This window comes from Pinus tabuliformis, chromosome 3_1 (genome assembly GCF_031772625.1).
Source record: "Pinus tabuliformis cultivar Carrire ecotype Pingquan chromosome 3_1, CPIR1, whole genome shotgun sequence".
NCBI classification, from domain to species: Eukaryota; Viridiplantae; Streptophyta; class Pinopsida; order Pinales; family Pinaceae; genus Pinus; species Pinus tabuliformis.
This window is the reverse complement of record NC_142301.1, coordinates 722,250,637-722,272,184: the sequence shown is the minus strand read 5'-3', so window position 1 is coordinate 722,272,184 and position 21,548 is coordinate 722,250,637.

Here is a 21,548-nt window from a genome sequence, read left to right as displayed (position 1 = left end):
ACTATCAAATATATCATCATTACACCACTATGCTTCCAGCAATGTCGGCTTGCATCCATTATTTTTCATACCACCATCTCGGTTTCTTATAGTAGCACTATATCTAGATTATAATTAGTCATGCTTTCCTTGAGAGAGAGGAGCTCACCTTTAGTATTTAAGCCCCAAATGTTCTAGGATACTAACTTCATCGGGAAGGAGGGAGGAATCTAGGAAAATAATATGTCCATTGTCCCATATAGCCCGAGTTCAGCAGAAGTTCACCTGCATCTCTAATTACTTCCTTTGTTGTATTCCTTCCCTTATTTCCTTTCTTTGGGGCACCCAGATCTGGGAGAGTAATCTATAAAAGACCACCTTATTTTCTTGGAGATTTTGGATCCACTTCTTGCTTCCTAGATCTAACATTCCATTGATTCAAAATATGTCCAAAGTGATTCAACTGGTTTGTAGGAATATCTTTGATATCCACTTTGATCCATATTTTGAAGATGTCTAACCTTTTCCACTCTTATGGTCCAAGTCTATTGTGTTTCTCCTCTGTCTCTAGAACTATGTTATTTTAATTCAAGATTTCCTTAAGTCTATGGTCATTCTCTGTGGTTTCTGGCATTTTCCTCTTGGATGCAAGTTTATCCCCTCGGTGGAAGATGACCTTGTCCATTAGTTCCTCCTCTTGTTCATTAGTTTCCAATATTGCAAAATGGTTGGGATCCCCAGGGGTTAGGGATTTTTGCATTGGTTGAGGCACAGTTTCATATCACAGCTATGGAGGCCTCGATGGGGTGGGGCATGCATTTGGGTGTACTATTTGAGCTCTAGCAGGTTGATTCCTCCTTCTGCCAACTTGTTGAAACCCTTATTTGTCTCTTTTCTATGCGATCTAGTGAGCTTCTTCAGTAATGGTGATTGGGAAATCTCGAAACAAATGGCCATATTCATGGAATCACTGACATTTAAATGGAGCGTTCTCATAATCGAGGAGTTGGGTCCATATGAAGTCATCGTATACCATATCTATGGATTCAAGGAGTGGTTGAGAAATGTTCATGTGCACATATTTGCAAGCATATGTTACATGCCTTCTCCTCTTAGTTATTTAACATACTTTCATAAATTATCCAATAGAATTTCTAATCCCTTCAATTATGTCTAGTTCATAGAAATCATCTGGCGAGAGTATAGCCTAACCTAGACTAGTTCCTCCTGGAATTATTCCTTGTCAGGATTATAACATTCCTACCAACAAAGAAGGAACAAACCTGCACTACTCATGAAGTACGGCCCATTCTCAAAGATGTGTTTTCTATCATCCAAGTCTTCAAAGATCACCATGAAGAACCCTTTGGTTCTGAGACAGAGTTCGATCTGCCCCCAGGGAGCCCATTTATTCTAGATCCACTACAAGATAACTTGTTCCTGGGGCCAAATTCCCATAAACATACAAATCATGGCATGATCCTTCATGTATTATTGCAAATACTCTAGACAATTGTTAGGAATCAAAAACTTAGGGTTTTTTGTTGCTTTTGGAAGGTAGCAATTCGCCCCCCCCCGCCCCTTCATCCTGTCATTGCACCCCCACAAATTGGGTTTTCGTGGCCATAAAAGTTGAGGCAGTTGCTCCTAGCGATGGATTGGTGCCTTGGAGAAATGAAGTGTGATTGATAGTATCCTTGAAGGAGGGAGGCCCATTTCATTTCGGCGAGGGGCTACTCATATGGAAGACATCTCACTACACTAGATTAGGGGGGGACTGTTGCTACCATATTGATCCAGGTGGATGTTGGTGGCCACCCACCTATCCCATTTGGACCCCCACAATTGTCCCTTTCAGTCTTTTCAGTTTCCTAAATTGTAGCACAGTTTACTATTTTTAGCAGTTTTTTGGGTCCTGAACTTCTGGAGCCGTTTTGAGGCCCTAAACGACGTTTTTTTGGGAATTTGGGGCAACATGGGTCCATGGACCGATGTTGCCTCCCAAAGTGGTAGTACTTAGATAGATCTTTCTAACGAGCTATCATACACGTCAAACGGAGATCGTATGCCAAAGTTACGACCCTGGGAAATTGATCTACCAATTTACCCAAATGGGGCCCACAATTTGGCGTTTCATCTTCTAGGGTTAGGTTTCGGGATGTGAAGGGTTTTCCATTGTTTCTCAACAATAGATAGGTCTTCGAGCCTCATTGTAACACAGTTCAGAACAATTCAGAGGCATGTAGCCACACATCTCTTCTCAGAGATAAGCTACCATCGCCCTAGCTGGTTTATTTCTATTTTTCAGTTGTAAGCATATTTCAGTATTTTCCATTAATGAAATGAAGTATTATTTCCACTGCATCTTTGTGTATATGGTTATCTCTATGTTTTATTGCGTTCTTGTCTAAATCTGGATTAGTGGTATCAGAGCAGTCTGCTTTTTCTCTGTTTTTCTTTGCATGTCCCCAACAAGGTCGGGATATAAGGAGTTAGGGCTTGAACTGGTCGAACCTTTGCAAGACCAGCCTCGCAAATCCCGACGGCCTCCCATGGCGGATGAGAAGAAAGACGAGGGGGCAGGAGATCCTATCAAAATCTTGCTCGAAGAAGCGCTCGAGCGGCAAAGGAATGTGATGATGGATAGCTTTGCGCAGATCCTTCAGCGGCTACCCAGAGGCGACGCATCGGCTTCCAACAGTGACTCTGGAAATGCCACGCCATTTAAGGTACATGTTAATTTTGAAATCCCCATCTTTGAGGGTCAAATAGACGCAGATGCCGTAGATAAATGGTTAAATCTGCTAGATGGGTATTTTTCTGTTCATGAATTTTCAAGTCGAGAAAAGATTGTTTTCGCTCTTCTCAAAGCAGCCCCCCACGTCAAGGACTGGTGGGAAACCTACTGCGAGCAGAAGGATGAAAGTACAGGCTCACTATTTTCAGTTGCACCCACTTGGAATGACTTCTGGGATGCCATCAAGGAGCAGTACTACCTTGTCGGAAGCTATGAGGACAAATACATCAAATGGACCACACTGCGGCAGGGACGAGACCAAGATGTGCCAGAGTTCACAAACATTTTTCATACCCTTCGCACACAGTTGGGTATCAAAGATTCTGAGCTGCATCTAGTACTAAAATACCGCGGCTGCCTACACAAATACATCCAGGAAGAGATGGTGTTCTTGAACATCTCCTCGCTCGGCACGACGTACCGATATGCTGTCAAAATCGAGCAAGAGTTCAAACAGAAGAAGCGAGACTTTGGATCTGCAAATCCGAAGCCCAAAGGACAATACCAAGGCGGGGTGACCCAAGACAACCCGTCGAAGCCACAAGAAAAGAACAACACCATGAAGCCGAAGAAGGACAGAGGAAAGTGGTGTGAGTTCCACAAGAGTCCCACTCATAACAAAAGTGAGTGCCAGACCAAGCAGTCGTTGGTGGCCGAATTGAAGGCTTCTGAATCAGGTGCATGTTCCGACCCTGAGCCAGAACCCAGCAAGGGGAATGGTAAAGGGAAGCAGATCATTGATGCGGATCCCAGCGCCACTATTGCCACCGCCAAGATCCAGAAAGATGAGCCCGAAAATCCAGAGGAAGGGGAGCGTCTTTTCCACTCACAGATGTGGGTGAAGGGTTCGCCGCTACAATTCATCGTCGATAGTGGCAGCCAAAAGAACCTCATTTCAGCAGAGGTCGTGAAGCGGTTGGGCCTACCGACTACACCACACCCATAGCCTTACAGTATTGGGTGGCTTCATGAAGGAGGAGATCTCAAAGTTCGCCAGCAGTGCCGCCTTCCCTACAGCATCAAGCCCTTCACAGACGAGGTATTATGTGATGTTACACCTTTGGATGTTTGTGATGTATTATTAGGCCAGCCATACGTGTGGAGGCGACATGCTGTGTATGAGTCAAGGCCTCGTGCTGTCATTATTTCTTTGAATAATTCATTATACATGATACCAGAGATAGCCCCACCTACTGCCACATCCTTGATCACTACCAAGAAAGGCATCAAGCTCATATCACAGACTAGGAAATTCATCTATCTGGTTCACTCCCAAAGTAAGGGGAAGATCGTTGCTACGTCCATGAGCCCTGCAAAGGGTTCCTCCATGCAGCAGCAGCAAAAAAGGGATACGGTCATGACAAAACACAGGAACAACTTCTCCTCACCCACAAGGGTACCACACAAGTTTCAGGTGGGCAACAAAGTCTGCTTGCATCAACAGAAAGAACGCCTTACCAGAACCCATCAGAAACTCTGGCGACTACAACATGGTCCTTACACCAGTACCAAGGCTACGGGCAACAATGCTTTGAAGCACAACATTCCTCCCTTCCTTGACTTGCACCGAGTGTTCAATGTGGACTGTCGTCGACCATGCTTCCCACCATTTCTGGACACATCTGAGATTGCAGAACAACTCACCAGGGACCAAGTTCAGCAGATGGAGGAACTCAACGCAATGGGGACCATTGCTTCCTAAGGGGGGAGGAATGATCCAGGTGGATGTTGGTGGCCACCCACCTATCCCATTTGGACCCCCACAATTGTCCCTTTCAGTCTTTTTAGTTTCCTAAATTGTAGCACAATTTACTATTTTTAGCAGTTTTTCGGGTCCTGAACTTCCGGAGCCGTTTTGAGGCCCTAAACGACGTTTTTTTGGGAATCTAGGGCAACATGGGTCCATGGATAGATGTTGCCTCCCAAAGTGGTAGTACTCAGATAGATCTTTCTAACGAGCTATCGTACACGTCAAACGGAGATCGTATGCCAAAGTTACGACCCCGGGAAATTGATCTACCAATTTACCCAAACGGGGCCCACAATTTGGCGTTTCATCTTCTAGGGTTAGGTTTCAGGATGTGAAGGGTTTTCCATTGTTTCTCAACAATAAATAGGCCTTCGAGCCTCATTGTAACACAGTTCAGAACAGTTCAGAGGCATGTAGCCACACATCTCTTCTCAGAGATAAGCTACCATCGCCCTAGCTGGTTTATTTCTATTTTCGGTTGTAAGCATATTTCAGTATTTTCCATTAATGAAATGAAGTATTATTTCCGCTGCATCTTTGTGTATATGGTTATCTCTATGTTTTATTGCGTTCCTGTCTAAATCCGGATCACATATGGTGTTAGCAAAGTGATCTAGATGGTTGTGGCCAATGTCAAGGGTTTTATAGAAAAACGACCCAGATTTGACAAAACCCTATCTCAGATGCTTAGATCCTTGGCATGAAAAATAATTTACACAACTTTATCATACACACCAAATGGACTATAACTAGAATTCCTTGAAGAAAAATGGAACTAAACTTATTAGCACTAGAATATGTCAAGAAATATTTGGTGTCCTCTCTAATCATATACCAATAATTGTCTGTCATAAAACTACAAGTACCTTCACAAAATATCCTTTGATATCCATATCCAAAAAGAAACTACAATGCCTATAATGATTGTGCACTTCAACAACATTAAAGCAACATGCATGAACCATTAATTACTTAACTACCTAATGTGTAGTAGCAAGCCTTTCATCAAATTAGTTACTTTAGGAATTGTTGTAATGTTCCCAGTATTGTATTTCTCTACACTAATTTTTAACTCCTCTTCAAGAGTCATTACAATATCTAAAGTATCAAGAGATTCAACAACATATTATAAAATGTGGAATCAAGAGTCAAACGTTTATCAGTTGATAATGCTACAATATTGTATACTCTACCAAGATTATTTTTCTTGGACACAAAATTCACTTTCAAGGTACTAAATGTGCATTGAAAGCATTGAAATGATGGAAAATAAAATATTTTATGCTTAAATGATAATGTCTTCAATCTAGAGAATCTAGAGATAACCTCTTTTTCTACACACACACACACACATATATATACATACATATATATATACATATATATATATATATATATATATATATATATATATATATATATATATATATATATATATATATATATATATATATATATATATATATATATATATATATATATGTATGTATGTATGTATGTATGTATATATATATATATATATATATAGAAAAATTCTACCAATTACTGAACTAGAATATGTAGTAATTATACATGGTTTGACCTTCACACAAATAAACAACAAGGATGGTATCATTAGAAAACACAACAAATGATAGTTGGGGATGGTTTGCATAACTTGCAAGAGTCATTATACTAAACATTTGACACAATGACCATGATGGTGTCATTGCACCTAAGACTAATACACTCTTTATTCCATGAATACTTGGTAAAGTGTTACTCTTTATTCCTGGTAGAAGACATGGTTGCAAAACCCTTAACATGATTATATAAGGTGCAAAAAATGGTTATTCATAGAGCTTGAGGATGCAAAGCATAGTTGATTTTAGAGTGACCTAAGGTGTAAATTCAACATTCCCCATGGATTCAATAGGGCAAAAAATATCTTGTTGTAGAGAATATAACATATCTAGAAAACAAATAGAGATGAAAAACCATAGTATGAGGAAGATTTTGTAGAGGTACAAATATGCCAAACCAAAATAATATATGTCCTCTTAGCTTGACGATGCAATAGTTTGATTATAACACTTCTCCTTAAAATGGCCAATTACCTCATGGTACCCTTCCCTTGTAGTAGCTTCTACATATGTTGAAGAGCTAGATGTAGATTTATTGAGACAAGACTCAATCACAAAAACTGCAACACCTCCATTCACATAATCATTGATGGCCAAGAAAACACCAAGAACTTATACATATCAATTATCAACCTCCAATCTGTTGGACAAAATATAGTTTTAGGAATTTTTGGTTATTTAGGAAGAGAAGAACATGAGAAATAGTTCCAATCCCTAGACACTGTTATTGTACTAGGAATTCACTCAAATTGTTAACTAAACATTTTCATGTTGGAACCATTCATGCGAGATTTTTTGTAATGCACTCAAAAAAATAATAGGTAAGAATTTTTAATAATCTCCCATGCTCTGAAAAAGTTGAAATTGAAATGCTATTTGTAGGGTAAAGTGCAAGTAGACAAAAATGTAGGTGTGACGTACAAAATCTTTGATACCAACGTTGGAACTCACAAAAATAGAATATAGATTTAGGATAAATGTGAGATGCATTGTCATCCATATGATATACATTAACGTATTTTAATTAACTCTTCTAATGACTATTGGCCTTCACTTTGAGTCTTTTCACCTTCCTCTCAAGTGAATGTGGTAAATTGACATAACCCCAAAAGGTTAAATTTCCAACACATGACAAACAGGTTTAAATTCTTTTAAATTTCAAAAATGATCAAATTTTGTGAAATGGGAGTGTTTTCCTATGTTATCCATGATTAATAAAGAGAATGAGCTGAAAAAAAGTGCAATTTGTAAAATTTGTTGGACAATTGGCATTTTCAGGATGGCTTATGGGACTTGGTACGTTGGCATCGATGTCAACCAGACTGGCTTTGAGTCAGAGAGTTTGCAAGGATTTCTTAGGAGACAAATGGGCTTAATATTACATTTCATATTTCCCATTATAAATTTATATTAAATTTATTTCCAATGGTATATGGAATTCAGCAAATGGCATCTCAGATTAAAATTTATGGACTGTTGAACTGAGGGTCTTGAAGTCCTCATCATGCCAAAATATTGGGACCCAAAAGTTCGGAGGTCATCAGCTTGGGACCTCGATGGTCTATTTAAAGGGGACCCAAAATGTCATGAATACCTAATACCTCAAAGGGAGGGTAATATCAGAATCAGGCCAGAACCTCGGCAAGACAGGACACATGGCAGCATATCGAGACTATAGAGCATAGGGCTACTAGATCCTTGGAACCTAGTAAGTCGTTATAAATTGCATTTCCCTTGAAGCAACAAGGTTTATGAAATAGAGGAATTAGAAAAGAATTCATTAAAAAACAAAGGACCAAGAATACCATTTCTCTCTCCCCTAGTCACACACATGGAAGCAGCTGATTGGCTCCTCAGGAGTTTATAAGACAAATGACGCTAGCATGATGTAATTGTATGACAGACACATGACAGTCATATTTGGAAATTTTGGTGGCATAATGGGGAAAATATGGGTGAGATGTGTCATCACTAAGGAGGTGCCATGTGGATTGATGATGACCCAATGATGCCATCTTGGAGGTCAACATATTGAAGGTTTGAGTTTTCACAACACCTAACTAACTGTCTTATAGAAAATTTTCAATGCAATAAATGGGCTGCGATGTGGATTGGCACATGGGGACTATAGATCCAAAGGACCCCAAGCATAGAGAATCCATAAGAACCTAAGTTCTATGTGATGCCATGTGGAAAGTATTTTGGAGGTTGGAATTTCGGAGAGCCCCCTAATAGAATTATGAGAAAGCTTTGATATGTAATAGCTTTGAAGTTATTGGCGCTTGGTCAAAGAAACCCAAAAGAACCAGGGTTGAAAATAAAATGCAAAGGACCCCAAAATGATCTGAAGGCCTTAGCACATAGAAGCTAAGTTGTCAGTCACAGTGCCCAGTCCTATGGAGGAAAAACAATAAAGGCCTAAGAAAAGGGAGCTAAAAGCAATCAAGAGCTTACAATTTTGTAAGGTACGTTGAATAAAATTTATGATATGTAGGAGCTCTGATATACCATTACAATGGTATGAAAATCTAATCGTCCCATATCCCAGTCCCATGACGACATAAAAATTGATAAGGGCTAAGCGCCAAGTGCCTAAAGGAATCTACACTGTGATTTTTCGTAACATTCTTTTAATATACATTACGACGAGTTATGGCTCTGATACAGTTAAAAAAAATGTGAAAGGATGAATATGTGAGAAACCAAGGTAAATGCAAGCCAGAGAATTTGGTTAATGGAGTTAATGGAATATGCAAATATCACTGGGTTAAGGAAATGAGGATAATGGTTCACAGAGCAGAATTGTTGGGATTGTTCCGATGTCGGAAGAAATTCATCTCTCATATCCCATGTACGCTTTATAGACTTAAATGAGGGACATAAAAGTTATTCCAAAGTACAATAAATCTCTATGAAGTCATGATTGAACATGGGGAGTCTCTTTAGAGTGTGTGGGTGGACTGAGATTAAACTATCAGCATGGAGAACCAAAAAGTGATGGTGAAATTCTTAGGAGTCCATTCTCTTATTTAATGTAGTGGCAGAATTCCAACATTAGATTCCACAATAGTAGGCAAAACAATGAAAAGGTACACTCAGGTAGTGTCGAAATAGGTAATAGAGGCAGCATTTTGCAGAGTGCAGTAGAGGATCAAGACCAGTGATATGTCATCGAGCAAGCTGGGGGAAGAGAGTATTGTTGAAGAGTTGAAGAGTGTAGAGCAGAGCATGTGACAGCAGAGCCAAAGTGTTGAACTATAGCAGAGTGTTACAAAGAGCTTATGGAATAGAATGAAAAGTGAATAAGATAGAGTGTTTTTATGTGAGTTTGAGAGAGCCTGTGGAACAATAGAGGATCGAGAGAAGAAGTTTCTTTCTATAGTGAACCATATTGGTATTTTTCTATATTTCTATGTGCCTCTATGTTTGGTTTGAAAATTGTATGAAAGGTAGAACAGTGGCTAGATGAGTTGGCGGCCTCCAATCATAAGAGATTGGTGCCTCTTGGAAAGTAAGTGCTTACTATCCTAAGGGGGTTTGTGCCTCCTGTGAGTGGGTGTGGACAAACAAATAGATGTAGGATTTCAGAGATCTGTGGTTTGAGCTTTTTGAATTTTTGACCGGAGAACCCACAGTAATGGAATTTTTACACCAACGTTTCGAATCCCAAATGGGATCCATCATCAGGGTAAGAGAAAGATGATAAAAGAAGATCCAGATGGAAGAAATAAATACTTATGAGGGAATGAATAATAAAGGAGCAACACAGATCGACAAGAGAGATTTTTATAATGAAACCTAAATTTAATTTTAATTTTATAAATTAATATCATTTATTTAATTTTTATAAATACATATCATTTATTTAATTTTTATAAATTAATACTATTTATTTAATTTTAATTATATAAATTAATATCATTTATTTAATTTTTATAAATTAATATCATTTATAAATTGATATTATTAATTTAATTTAATTTTATAAATTAATATTATTTATTTAATTTTAATTTTACAAATTAATATCATTTATTTAATTTTTATAAATTAATATCATTTATAAATTAATATTATTTATTTATTTAATTTTTATAAATTTAGGTTTCATTATAAAAATCTCTCTTGCCGATCTGTGTTGCTCCTTTATTATTCATTCCCTCATAAGTATTTATTTCTTCCATCTGGCTCTTCTTTTATCATCTTTCTCTTACCCTGATGATGGATCCCATTTGGGATTCGAAACGTTGGTGTAAAAATTCCATTACTGTGGGTTCTCTGGTCAAAAAATCAAATAGATGTAATTAAGTAGGTGCTTAATTTACATCACAACAAGAAACAAATTGGTGGTTTTTTCCCTTTGGGTTTCCACATGAAAATACTAGTGACAATAAGTGTATGTTTCTCATGTGATGGATTATATGTACATATGAATGTCTCATATGGCTTCTCATTTGTATTATGTATGAATTCTCTCATAATTAATACACAGTAGAGGAAATAACTAAGGACATATTCATAAAAAGTTTTAAGAACCTCACTATTACTAACCCTATCCCAGTAATTCCTTATTCCAACAATTGGTATCAAAGCCAAGTTCCTTCAGGAACAATATAACCACTGGAAGTTAGATCAATAAGAAATTATGTCTAGGCAAGAAAGTCAAGATGCATACTGAATCAATAGACTAGTCTTCGATAGGACAAACTATGCCTGCTGGAGAGTTAGGATGGAAGCCTATGTTATACCCCTAGGAGTAGATGTTTGGAACTCTGTACTAGTAGATTATGATGCCCCTGATGTCCCTCCCACTGATTTAGATGGTAATTTTCTTATGGAAATAATGATGAAGCAAAGAATGCCATTTTCTTTGGCCTTAGTCAATCTGTTAGAGTCGGTCTTGTTAGTCCTCCATCAGAGATCAAAAGTCTTTTTGCATTTCATTTTTAGGTGTCCCATCCTGCTCAATCACCTGCATTCCATTTAGGAGCATGCCATAATCTGACGAAAGGGCTTGTTCATTCATTACCCCTGATGCCTTATCCATGCTGGCTCAGGTTTGCTCATCGAAATCAAGTTTTAAAGTCATTTACAGTCCTGTTTCAGTCTCTAGATCACAAGAGTCATTTCATTGATTAGGTCTAGGGTTAGTCAATTTGGTCTTCAATAGTGTCTAATAATGCCAGCAGATTCATGAGGGAGGTTCTTAATAGGTTGTGATTTCAAAGATTTTCATCATCATATGGATGGATTATGACTTTACTTCAAAACTCTGTTTTGAAGAAAATTCCACATTTTGTTTTTGTAATAATTTTCATAAGTTTTTCAGTTGATTGCTTCAGGCACAGCCCTGGTCTCCTTTGCCAAATTCCATGTCAGCTATCCCTGCAAAAAATTGCCAAGAATTTCATCATTTTAGTCAAAATATCAAAAGGAAATTTAAAAACAGAGTTGTATTAAAACGCAAAAAGTTCCAATGCCAAAACATTACAAAGATGGGTCTTGGAGATTCAAAAATCAAATCCATGTCTTTATAAAGATATTTTCATGAAAATCAATTTCATTTGCATGCCAAGACCAAAAACAAGCCACTCAAAGCAAATTGGTTGAGTTAGCGTGCGATTTGGGCGAAGTTGGAGGAAATTTGGTCGGCGCAACGCATTGGGCAGAAGGTGTGGTAGACCGGGGAGGCGCGATGCACTGGAAGAAGTTGTCCAGTGTAATTTTGAACGGGCATGGTGCACTGGCACGGCGCGGCTCATTGGGCAAGCTACACGGCGCATACACCTAAAAGCCCGAAAACGTTTGAAATTTCTCCAAATTGCCATTTATTTGCATGGATTCACCAGGTAGGGTCGACATCTCAATGTTTCATCCATTTTTGTGCTAAGTGATGGTGGTTTATGGATGCTAATGATTGAAACAAAAATTCAAACCCTATCATTTTGAATTCCTCACATGTAAACTACTGCCTAGGGTTTCAAAACTTGTTTGCCACCAAGGTTACTCTTTTCCATTATTTCTCTTTTCCTTAATTCCCTTTGTTCCTTGACTCCATTGTTCCCCATCCCCTAAAGTTATTAAACCCCTATCCTAAATTCCCTTTCCCAAAACTGTCAAATGTGAAAAACCCTAAAACCCTATTCCCACACCTAAATCCTAAACCCCCTCCCATATTTCCCAAACAAATCTCTCCCAATAATTCCTAATCCCTTGATATTATTTCCCCTTCCTAATAGTCCCTATTTTATTTGTTTTCCCCTTTGGTGGCAGAGTTTGCACACATCAATAAAAGAGAAGTCCAAATAGTTTTCATACACCAGCATCTTCATCTCCAAGGCAGTTTGAAAAACAGCAGTCATGGCTTCTGAGAATTCATTTGATTATGAAATGGAAACTCAAAGTGACTCTCCCATGGAGGAAAATGCACCTCGGAGGCCTCATAGAGGAGGTAGGCATATCGGAGAGGAACCGGTCACCCTCACTGAATTACAGGCCTGCCCTCTTGCCATGTTTTGTTTTCAGCATCGGTCATGCTATGACTTTTGTCAAAAGGTGGCTAGTGTTCAATTTAATCATGAGTTGGCTCGTCTTTTTGTGCTACATTTACATGGAGATTAGGCTACCTTAGCCGGTGTCACCTTCACACTTACACCAGAAACTGTCTCACTAGCAACCGGCATACCAAACATTGGGGAACCATGGACCAAGAGGAAGAAGATTGACCGACAACATTATGACCCATACATTAAGACCGGTTTCTTGAGGAAGCTCAAGAGAGTGTTTCCATTCTGATATCTGAAAGATGAATATGCTCCACTAATGAAATTGATCATGAAATATTTCAACTGTGAGGGACGGTTCTCTCATCTATATGCTTATCACATCAGGTTGCTCATGCATTTCACCAGGGTATGGATGATGAACATTCCGTATTTCATTTGCTGGAACATAGAGAGGATGACCACACTTGTGCAGCATAAAACCCCTCAGCAATAACTTAATAGTGTTTATCATTTTTCTCTTATTAAGATTTTGGTGGTTCATCAGCTTGGATTATAGGGCATCACATGGGAATATTTCATCTCTCGTGACTTCTTCAGAGTTTCACAGGGATTATTAGAGGTCAATCATGAGACAGGTTGACCTTCTCATTAGTATGAGCGCCATGAGACTGCTAGTGTGCCGGTATTCATCACATATCAGAGGGGCACTAGACATTTGTTTGCAGCAGCGAAGAAAGTCTTATCTCCACCCGGTGTGGAAGGGGCCTCGTTTTCAACATCAACACCATAGGTACAGGACAAAGGCAAGAGGCCAATGCAGTATGAGGGGCCCTCAAGTGAGCCTTCAGGTGAACAAGAAAACGATTTCATTCTCATTCATGATGATGATACAGATATGGGCCCACAAAGTGCCAAGCTTAGGGAGATCATCAAGCAGCAACAAATAGAGATCCAAGCCTTATCCCTTGACTTGGAGAGAGCTAAGTGGACCATGAAATATTTGGAGCTGAGGAACAAACAGCTTGAAGATCAGCAAGCAATCATGTAGTTACAAAACATTCGCGAGAATCGCCAAGCGGCACAAAGGAGAAGAATTGAGCTCATGTCATTGGAGCAAGAGATTAATGAGGATCGGGAGTGTAATCTCGAGAGAATCGACATCCACTTGGAGAGACTACTAGAAAACGCTGATAAAGACCATGCATTGTTGAGACATATGGCTTTCCACTACATGGCGTGGAACAAGGTCTGCAAGGCACGAATCAGGAATTTAAAAGTGAAATTGAGGAAGGCAATAAGGAAGCAAAAGAGGCAAAGGGAGCTTGATCGTCTTTAGATATTGGTCGAGGCCTCTTTATCCCAGCATGACACTTAATGAAGAATCTCTAGCCCAAATTTCAAGAAATTTGGGGCATTTTTGGCATTTTGACAAATTTTGGCACAAAAAACAGGGTTTTTCTCCCTATGCGCTGCACCACGTGGCGCGCGCTTTTGCTAGGGAGCTCCAAATTGCAAAATGTTTACATTTTTGGAATTTTCATGAAAAATCATGACTTTTGGTGGATGGCCAAGAAATTTGGGAAAGTTTTGAGTCCCCAGGAGGTTAAAAAAACTCAAAAAATGACCTCACTGCCCCTATTTTGACACACAGGAAGCAGTCCTGGGCAATTGCAGTTGTGGAGGGGAAAATGACATCCAAATTGAAAAATTCCACTTGGGTTGGAAATTAGACAGGCAGGGATTTCCAACAAGCACACTTGGGCTCAATTTCGACTTCAGGAAGTGCCTCAAACTCAGCCTCAAAGTAGTGTGACGCATACAGATTTTGGCGCGGCGCATAGGGGATTTTTACTCAGTTTTTCACCTGCTAGCTCAGAAATTCGTCCAGTTTGACTAGTTTTGCTTTTTGATGTAATTTTTGATCTATCTTGATGTAATTGGATAAACATGATGTAATTTTGGCACTTATTTACTTGCTCTAGAGGATTCATTCACTAAAAAGTGAAAATTTAATGAATGAATCAGTTTCCCAGCATATAGGGTTAAGTTGTTTGACTACCTAGATTTCAGTTCCTTGTTTAGAATTGGTTCAAATAGCTCCTAGAATGATGAGCTCGACCCCTAGAGGCAATGGAATGGGTTGGGCTAGTCTATATCATGTAATTCCTAAGTCATTTTGAGGGTTGGATACTAGGGATTGCTTTGGTATATCATTGTACATTCTATCTCTGCATTTTTGGCTAAGGAAAGACCAGGGTTTTGCAACAGTGTTTGGGATCCTTGTGGCTCTATGTTTTGATGGTGTTCTTCTCCAAGTAATTGTAATTTCATTAGTGTCATGTGTATCATTTTCTTGTCTCTTCTTCTGAATTTGAACAAATGAGTGATTAAGATAGAATCCATTAACTGCTATGCTCTGCCTTTGAATTTGTTTAAATTTCCATGTTTTCATCTGTTTAAGGAGAATTCTTGAGACTCTCTTGCTCTCCTTAGCTCCTCACCAGTCTGATCTATCCATTCACTCAAGTTAAAGCATCGAAACGATTGCATTCCTTGCCCCAATCAGAACTCTGCAGAAACTGTGCCTCATCCTCGAGCCCAATTTTCCTTTCCCTGTTTCCAACACAAAACCCCAAAAAACTCAAATCAAACTTTTGTACTTCATACCTAGAATAAAGTTAGCTTTTATTTCAGTCATCTCGAGCCCCATCACTTGTCTTTCGCATAGATCGACCCGGAGAGAGCCCTCTCCTATCCTCGTAGGGCTAGCTACGAGGCTGAGCATGGTTTTGTGTGGACCTAGAACCTTGTCTTTTCAGCCTGAGGCAAATGTAGGCTCTAACACAATCTAAACTCATAAAGGTTATGCATTGTAATTATGCCAAGGAAGTTTGTGTGAATCTCAATCAGAGTAATGAAGCAGATGACAAAGTCAAGTAGGCTGAACTTCAAACTTTCATAATGAGGTTTGAAAGTTTAAAAATGAGTTAAGAAGAAATCATAGAAGAATACCTCCTCGGAGTTGATGAAGTATCCAATATGATTAGAGGACTTGGTGAAGAATTCAAGGAATATATGATTGTTCAAAAATTCTAAAGATCCCTACCCATGAGATTTAATACCAAAGTCTTCGCTAGAGAAGAAATGGTAATTTAAGGGATCTCAAGAGGGACTAGTTGCTTGGTACTCTCACAACCTATCATATTATAGTAGGAAGAGAGAAGTATAAACCCAAGGAGGCAACGTTCAAAGTGTCAAAGAAGTCCAACGGGAACAAATATCATCAACACTTCTCCAGTTGTGAGTTTGATTAAGAGCTAGCTCAATTTTCCAAGAAACTAAAGCGTGGCCTAGGAAAATATAAAGGGAAGTTTCCATTCAAATGCTTTTATTGTGGGAGAGTTAGAAATTTTTCATCCAAGTTCTATTACAAAGAAAGGAATAGAAAGGAATATTATCAGAAGTTTAGAAACAAATCTCTGAATAATCAAAAGAAGAAATTCTATAAGAAAAAGGGGATCTAATCCAAAGAAGATAGTTAATCACTAGAATCAGACTGTGAAAATTCTTCAGAAGATGATTCAAAAAATTACTTAGTTATGGCACTTGGAGTAGACTCCAACAAACAGAATATTACTTATTTTGTACAAGAAAAAGAAGAAAGAGTAGTTCACCTTGAAGGGGTGCTCATCAATGTCCTTGATGAGTTAAATACGGGCAAGAAAAAGAACAGGCAAGTAAAAGAACAGTTGCAGTGTGCTGAAGAAGGTATGTAAAACTTAGGCAATGAAGAGTTTGTTTATAAAAAATAAAAACTTTGAAGAATCAATTAAAATCAAAGATACTTTAGCCCTTTTATTAGAAGAAAAATATGGAACATGGGAGACACTAAAAGAAATAAACTTGCATTTAAAAAAAAAAATTTTTCAAGGTGAGGAAGGAAACAATCACAAAAACATGCAAAGATGAAATTACATCCTTGAATGTCAAATTTGAAGAAGCTAAGTGAAAGGAATAATTTCTTCATGATTGTATCCATGAATGGGAATTAAATTGCCAATGTCTTGAGGCAGAGGTCATCTCACTAAGAATAAATCTTGAGAGAATGGAGACTGAGAAAGGTTTAAATGAAAAATTTGCAGAAGGCACAAGAAAGCTAGAATAGATTCTAAAGAGTCAATTTGAAAATACTCAAGAACATGGGTATCTTCTATGGGAAAGTTAAACTTCTAGTCTACAAGATTTGAGGAACCTCATAGCTATTAAAAGAAGATTCAAGAAAGAATCAATGAAGACAAAATGGAAGGAATGCAAAGAGGCGATTATCACTGGAATAATAACTCCATCCACCCTAAGGAGCCACACCAATAGAAAATGAATCAATTAGCCAGACAAAAGAGGTAACTACATGCACAAACTCATAAACCTTCCAAAAATAGGTACACTTATTTATTCTATGATTATGGTTATAAGTGTCACATATTTGGACATAAGGCTATTGATTGTAGAAGAATCAAAGTTGAAAGGGATGAATATTCTAGATATAATAAGTATCAGAATTTTAAATCTCAAAACTCTCCTCTCAGAGATAAACACTAATTTCTCTCCCCTATTAAGTGATGTTCACTATTTTAAATGTAGTAATTTTTGGCAGAATGAAAATGAATGTAGAATAAGGTTTGAACACCTATCTGAGCCAAATAATATTTGTCAGCCAACTTCTCAAAATGATAAGGAGATTTGGAAACGAGAAACTGAAAAGGGCATGCAATGTGGACTTGCTCTATCTGCACATAATCAAGAGAATGTATGGTATGTGGATAGTGTTTCTTCTAAGCATATGACTTGGGATAAGAGAGTTTTTTTGTCACTAAAAGAAAAATACAAAGGAAACAATGTCACTTTCAGTAATAATGCCCCAGTAAGAATTAAGAGTAAAGGCATAGTCAGTCTGGATCAAAAGATGAAAGCTCAAAATGTGTTTTACGTGGAAGGTATCAAGCAAAACTTGCTTAGTATAAGCCAGATGTGTGATAATGGATTTAATTTGACTTTTCAATCCAAGGAATGTGAGATCCGAAATGAACAAAATGGAAAGCTGGTGGTGAAAGCAGTCGAAACTCACAATAATGTATATGTGTTTGATGACTCAAGAGTAAGTTACTATTTGAGCAAGTCAAATGAAGCCTGGTTATGTCACAAGAGACTTGATCATATGAATTTTGACAGTATGATAAGAGTCAACAAGTTGGGAGCTATAAGAGGTTTTCCAAGAATTTCACGGCCCGATAATTGAATTTGCAAGTCATGTCAATTTGGTAAGTAGACTAGTCTCATTTCAAGTCAAAATAATTCTCTTCCTATAGACCACTCGATCATGCTCGTAAAAGAAAAATGATCTTAAAAGAAAAATCAGAAGCATTTAAGCATTTAAAAAAATTTAAAGATCAAGTATAAAATGAGAAAGACTTAAATATCAAATGGTTAAGATAAGACAAAGTAGGATAATACAATCCAAGAGAGATTGAAGAATTCTGTGAATAGCATGGCATTAGGAGGCAATATTGAGTGGATATAACTCCACAACAAAATGGAGTAGTTGAGAGAAAGAACAAAACAATCCAGGAAATGACCAAAGCTATGTTGGATGAAGCAGGTGTATCCCACATATTCTCGGGAGAAGAAACAAAAACAGCATTGTACCTATCAAACATAACTTAACTCATGCCTAATAGTGATAAAACTCCCTATGAGGTGTGGAATGGAAGACCTGCATCATCCAAACACTTCATGGTGTTTGGGAGAAAAATATTTTTCAAAAGGAATGATAAAAATATAGAAAAGTTTGACTCATGCATTGATGAGGGTATATTATTAGGTTAATATGCTCGAAGTAAAGGATATAATTGTTACAATAAATGGACAACGAGGGTTGAGGATTGCATTGATGTAATAGTAGATAAAATAGCTTCACAACCTGTGTCCTCCAAAGGAAATATGAACTCAGATGGAGAATAGAATTAAGACATGAGGCCCTCAGATCAACAAGAAAGAGATTTAGATAATGAAGGTGAGGAAGCGAGCACAACTCCAAGGCCCAAACCACCTTCCAAATATGTACAAAAGCAACATACTAAGAGTCAAATTCTTGAAAATGAAGGAAATGGTGTTAAGACTATGAGGAAACTTGTTTTTAGTTCAAGTTGTGGAAATATTTCTCTGTTGTCTCAAATTAAGCCTAAAAGTCTTAGCCAAGAAAGTGAGGACAAATTCTAGGTGAGAGCTATGAATGAAGAACTTGACCAAATTGAAACGAATGACAATTGGGATCTTGTTCCAAGACCCAAATAGAAAAATGTCATTGGAACCAAATGCGTTTTTCAAAAACAAGCTAAATGAGTAGGGTCAGGTAATTAGGAATAGGGCTCGATCAGTCTAAAATGGGTATGCCTGGACATAAGGGGTAGATTTCGAGGAAACCTTTGCACTAGTAGCGAGACTAGAAGTTATTAGAATTTTCCTTGCCTTTGCAAGTTATAAAAATATCAAGTTAAATCAAATGGCTATGAAGTATTCCTTTCTTAATGGATATCTATAATAAGAGGTTTATATTAAGAAGCCAAAAGGATTCACACTCACTAAAGATAAAGAGTTTGTGCGCAATATGAAAAAGGCCTTATATGCAAATAGGCTTTGAGATCTTGGTACACAAGAATAGATCGATACCTTTAGCAAGAGGGCTTTAAGAAAGGTACTGTAGACAACAATTTATACATCAAGTTTGAAGGTGATCATCGACTAATTGTACTTGTATACGTGGACAATATAATATTTGGCAGTGACATGGAACAATTGGGACATTAATTCACAAACTGTATGCAGACAAATTGAGATGTTCATGATCAGAGAGTTTCCTTTCTTCTTGGGATTTCAAATTTCTCAGTCTCAAAATGGAGTGTTTATCTCCCAAACCAAGTACCTACAAGAAAATCTAAAGAATTTTGGGTTGGAATATTGCAAACCAGTTAGCACACCTCTGGTTACAAGATGAAAATTTTACAACGAAGATGAGACATTGCTAGTAGATCATACTTGATACAAATCAATGATAGGAAGATTACTATATCTCATAGCCTCGTGACTAGACGTCATGCAAGCAGTGGTTTTTGTGGTGATATTTCAAGATTTCCCTCGTCAAATTCACGTGATTTTTATCAAAATGATTTTGAAATATCATCAAGGAATAGTGGATTATGGACTATGGTATGCTAAACGTAGAGAATTTAAGTTGAAGGCCTACACTGATGCCGATTGGGTAGGCAATATTGATGACAAGAAGAGAACCTCAGGTGAAACATACGTTTTGGGAAACTACTTAGTGTCATGGGTCAGCAAGAAACAAGTGTAAATTTCTTTATCAACTGCTGAAGCAAAGTATATTGCAACTACCACTTGTTGCTCCCAAATTCTATGGATGTATTAGACCTTGAAGGACATTAAGGTGGAGTTAAATGGGCCTATTACAACCATGCGTGATAAAAAAAATTGCCGTCAATATCTCCAAGAATAATTTTATGCATTCAAAGACCAAGCATATCCCTATCAGGTTCCATTTCTTAAGGGAACATGTTGCAACTAATGCTGCTAGACTTTAATATGTGTTCAATAAAGACCACCTTGCGGATATCGTTAATAAGCCACTGGAAACAAAACCCTTTGAATATCGCAAGAAGCATATAGGAGTTGTAACTCCTACCAAATGACTCAATTTTGGTGTGCGTTGGTAGCTTCTTAGCATGTGGGATCATTGGATGAGTAGGATCTAGTGGTTTAGGGATAGTATTCAAGGAAATCCTTTACCGTTTATGCAAAAGGGGGAGATGAATATTGGAGAAATTGAGAATAACTACAGTGAATAATACCATGCCTATTGTTAGGTAGATATTATTTTGTTTCCATCAATGCCAAAGGGGGAGATTGTTGGACAGATGGAATTTTTTGGATGGCTTGTGGCACTTCATATGTTGGCATCGATGTCAAGAAGACTAGCTTTGAGGTAGAGAGTTTGCAACCATTTATCAGGTATCATATGGTCTCAAGCTTACATCGAACCTTCTCCATTAGAAATTTCTCTAAAAGATATTTCCAATGGTATGTGGAAGTGAGAAAATGACATCCTCAATCAAACGTTATGGACTGCCGAGGTTAGGGTCTTGAAGTCCTAATCTGGGCGAAATATTGGGACCTAAAATTTCACAGTGAACAAATCGGAAGGGATGGATATCAGAGGTCGAAGGCTTAGGACCTAAGTGATCTATTTAAAAGAGACCCTAAATGGCATGAAGGCCTGATACATTGGAGGGAGGGTCATATAGGAAGTAGGCTGGAATCTCGGCAAGACATGACACATGGCATCATATCGGGATTCTAGACCATATGGCCATTGAAACCTCAGCAAGACAGGACACATGGAAGCATATTAGTACTTCATAACATAGGGCCATTGGAACCTCATAACCTAGTAAGTCTTTATCAAATTTATTTCTAGTGAAGTTCTGAGGTTTGCGAAGGAGAGGAAGTAAAACGAAATTCAGTGAAAAACCAAGGACCAAAAAGATCATTTCTCTCTCCTCTAATAGACACATGGTAGCAGTTGATTGGCCCCTCAAGAGCTAATAATGCAGATGATGTTAACATGATGTAACTGTATAGTGGACACATGGCAGTCAAATTTAGTATTTTTAGTGATCTAATGGGGAAAATTCAAGTGACATATGTTGGCACTAAGGAGGCGCCACGTGACGTGATTACGACAACATGAAATCATCTTGGAGGTCAACATATTAGAGGTTGTAGTTTTTGTCACTCCCACCTAATTTCCTTATAGAAACATT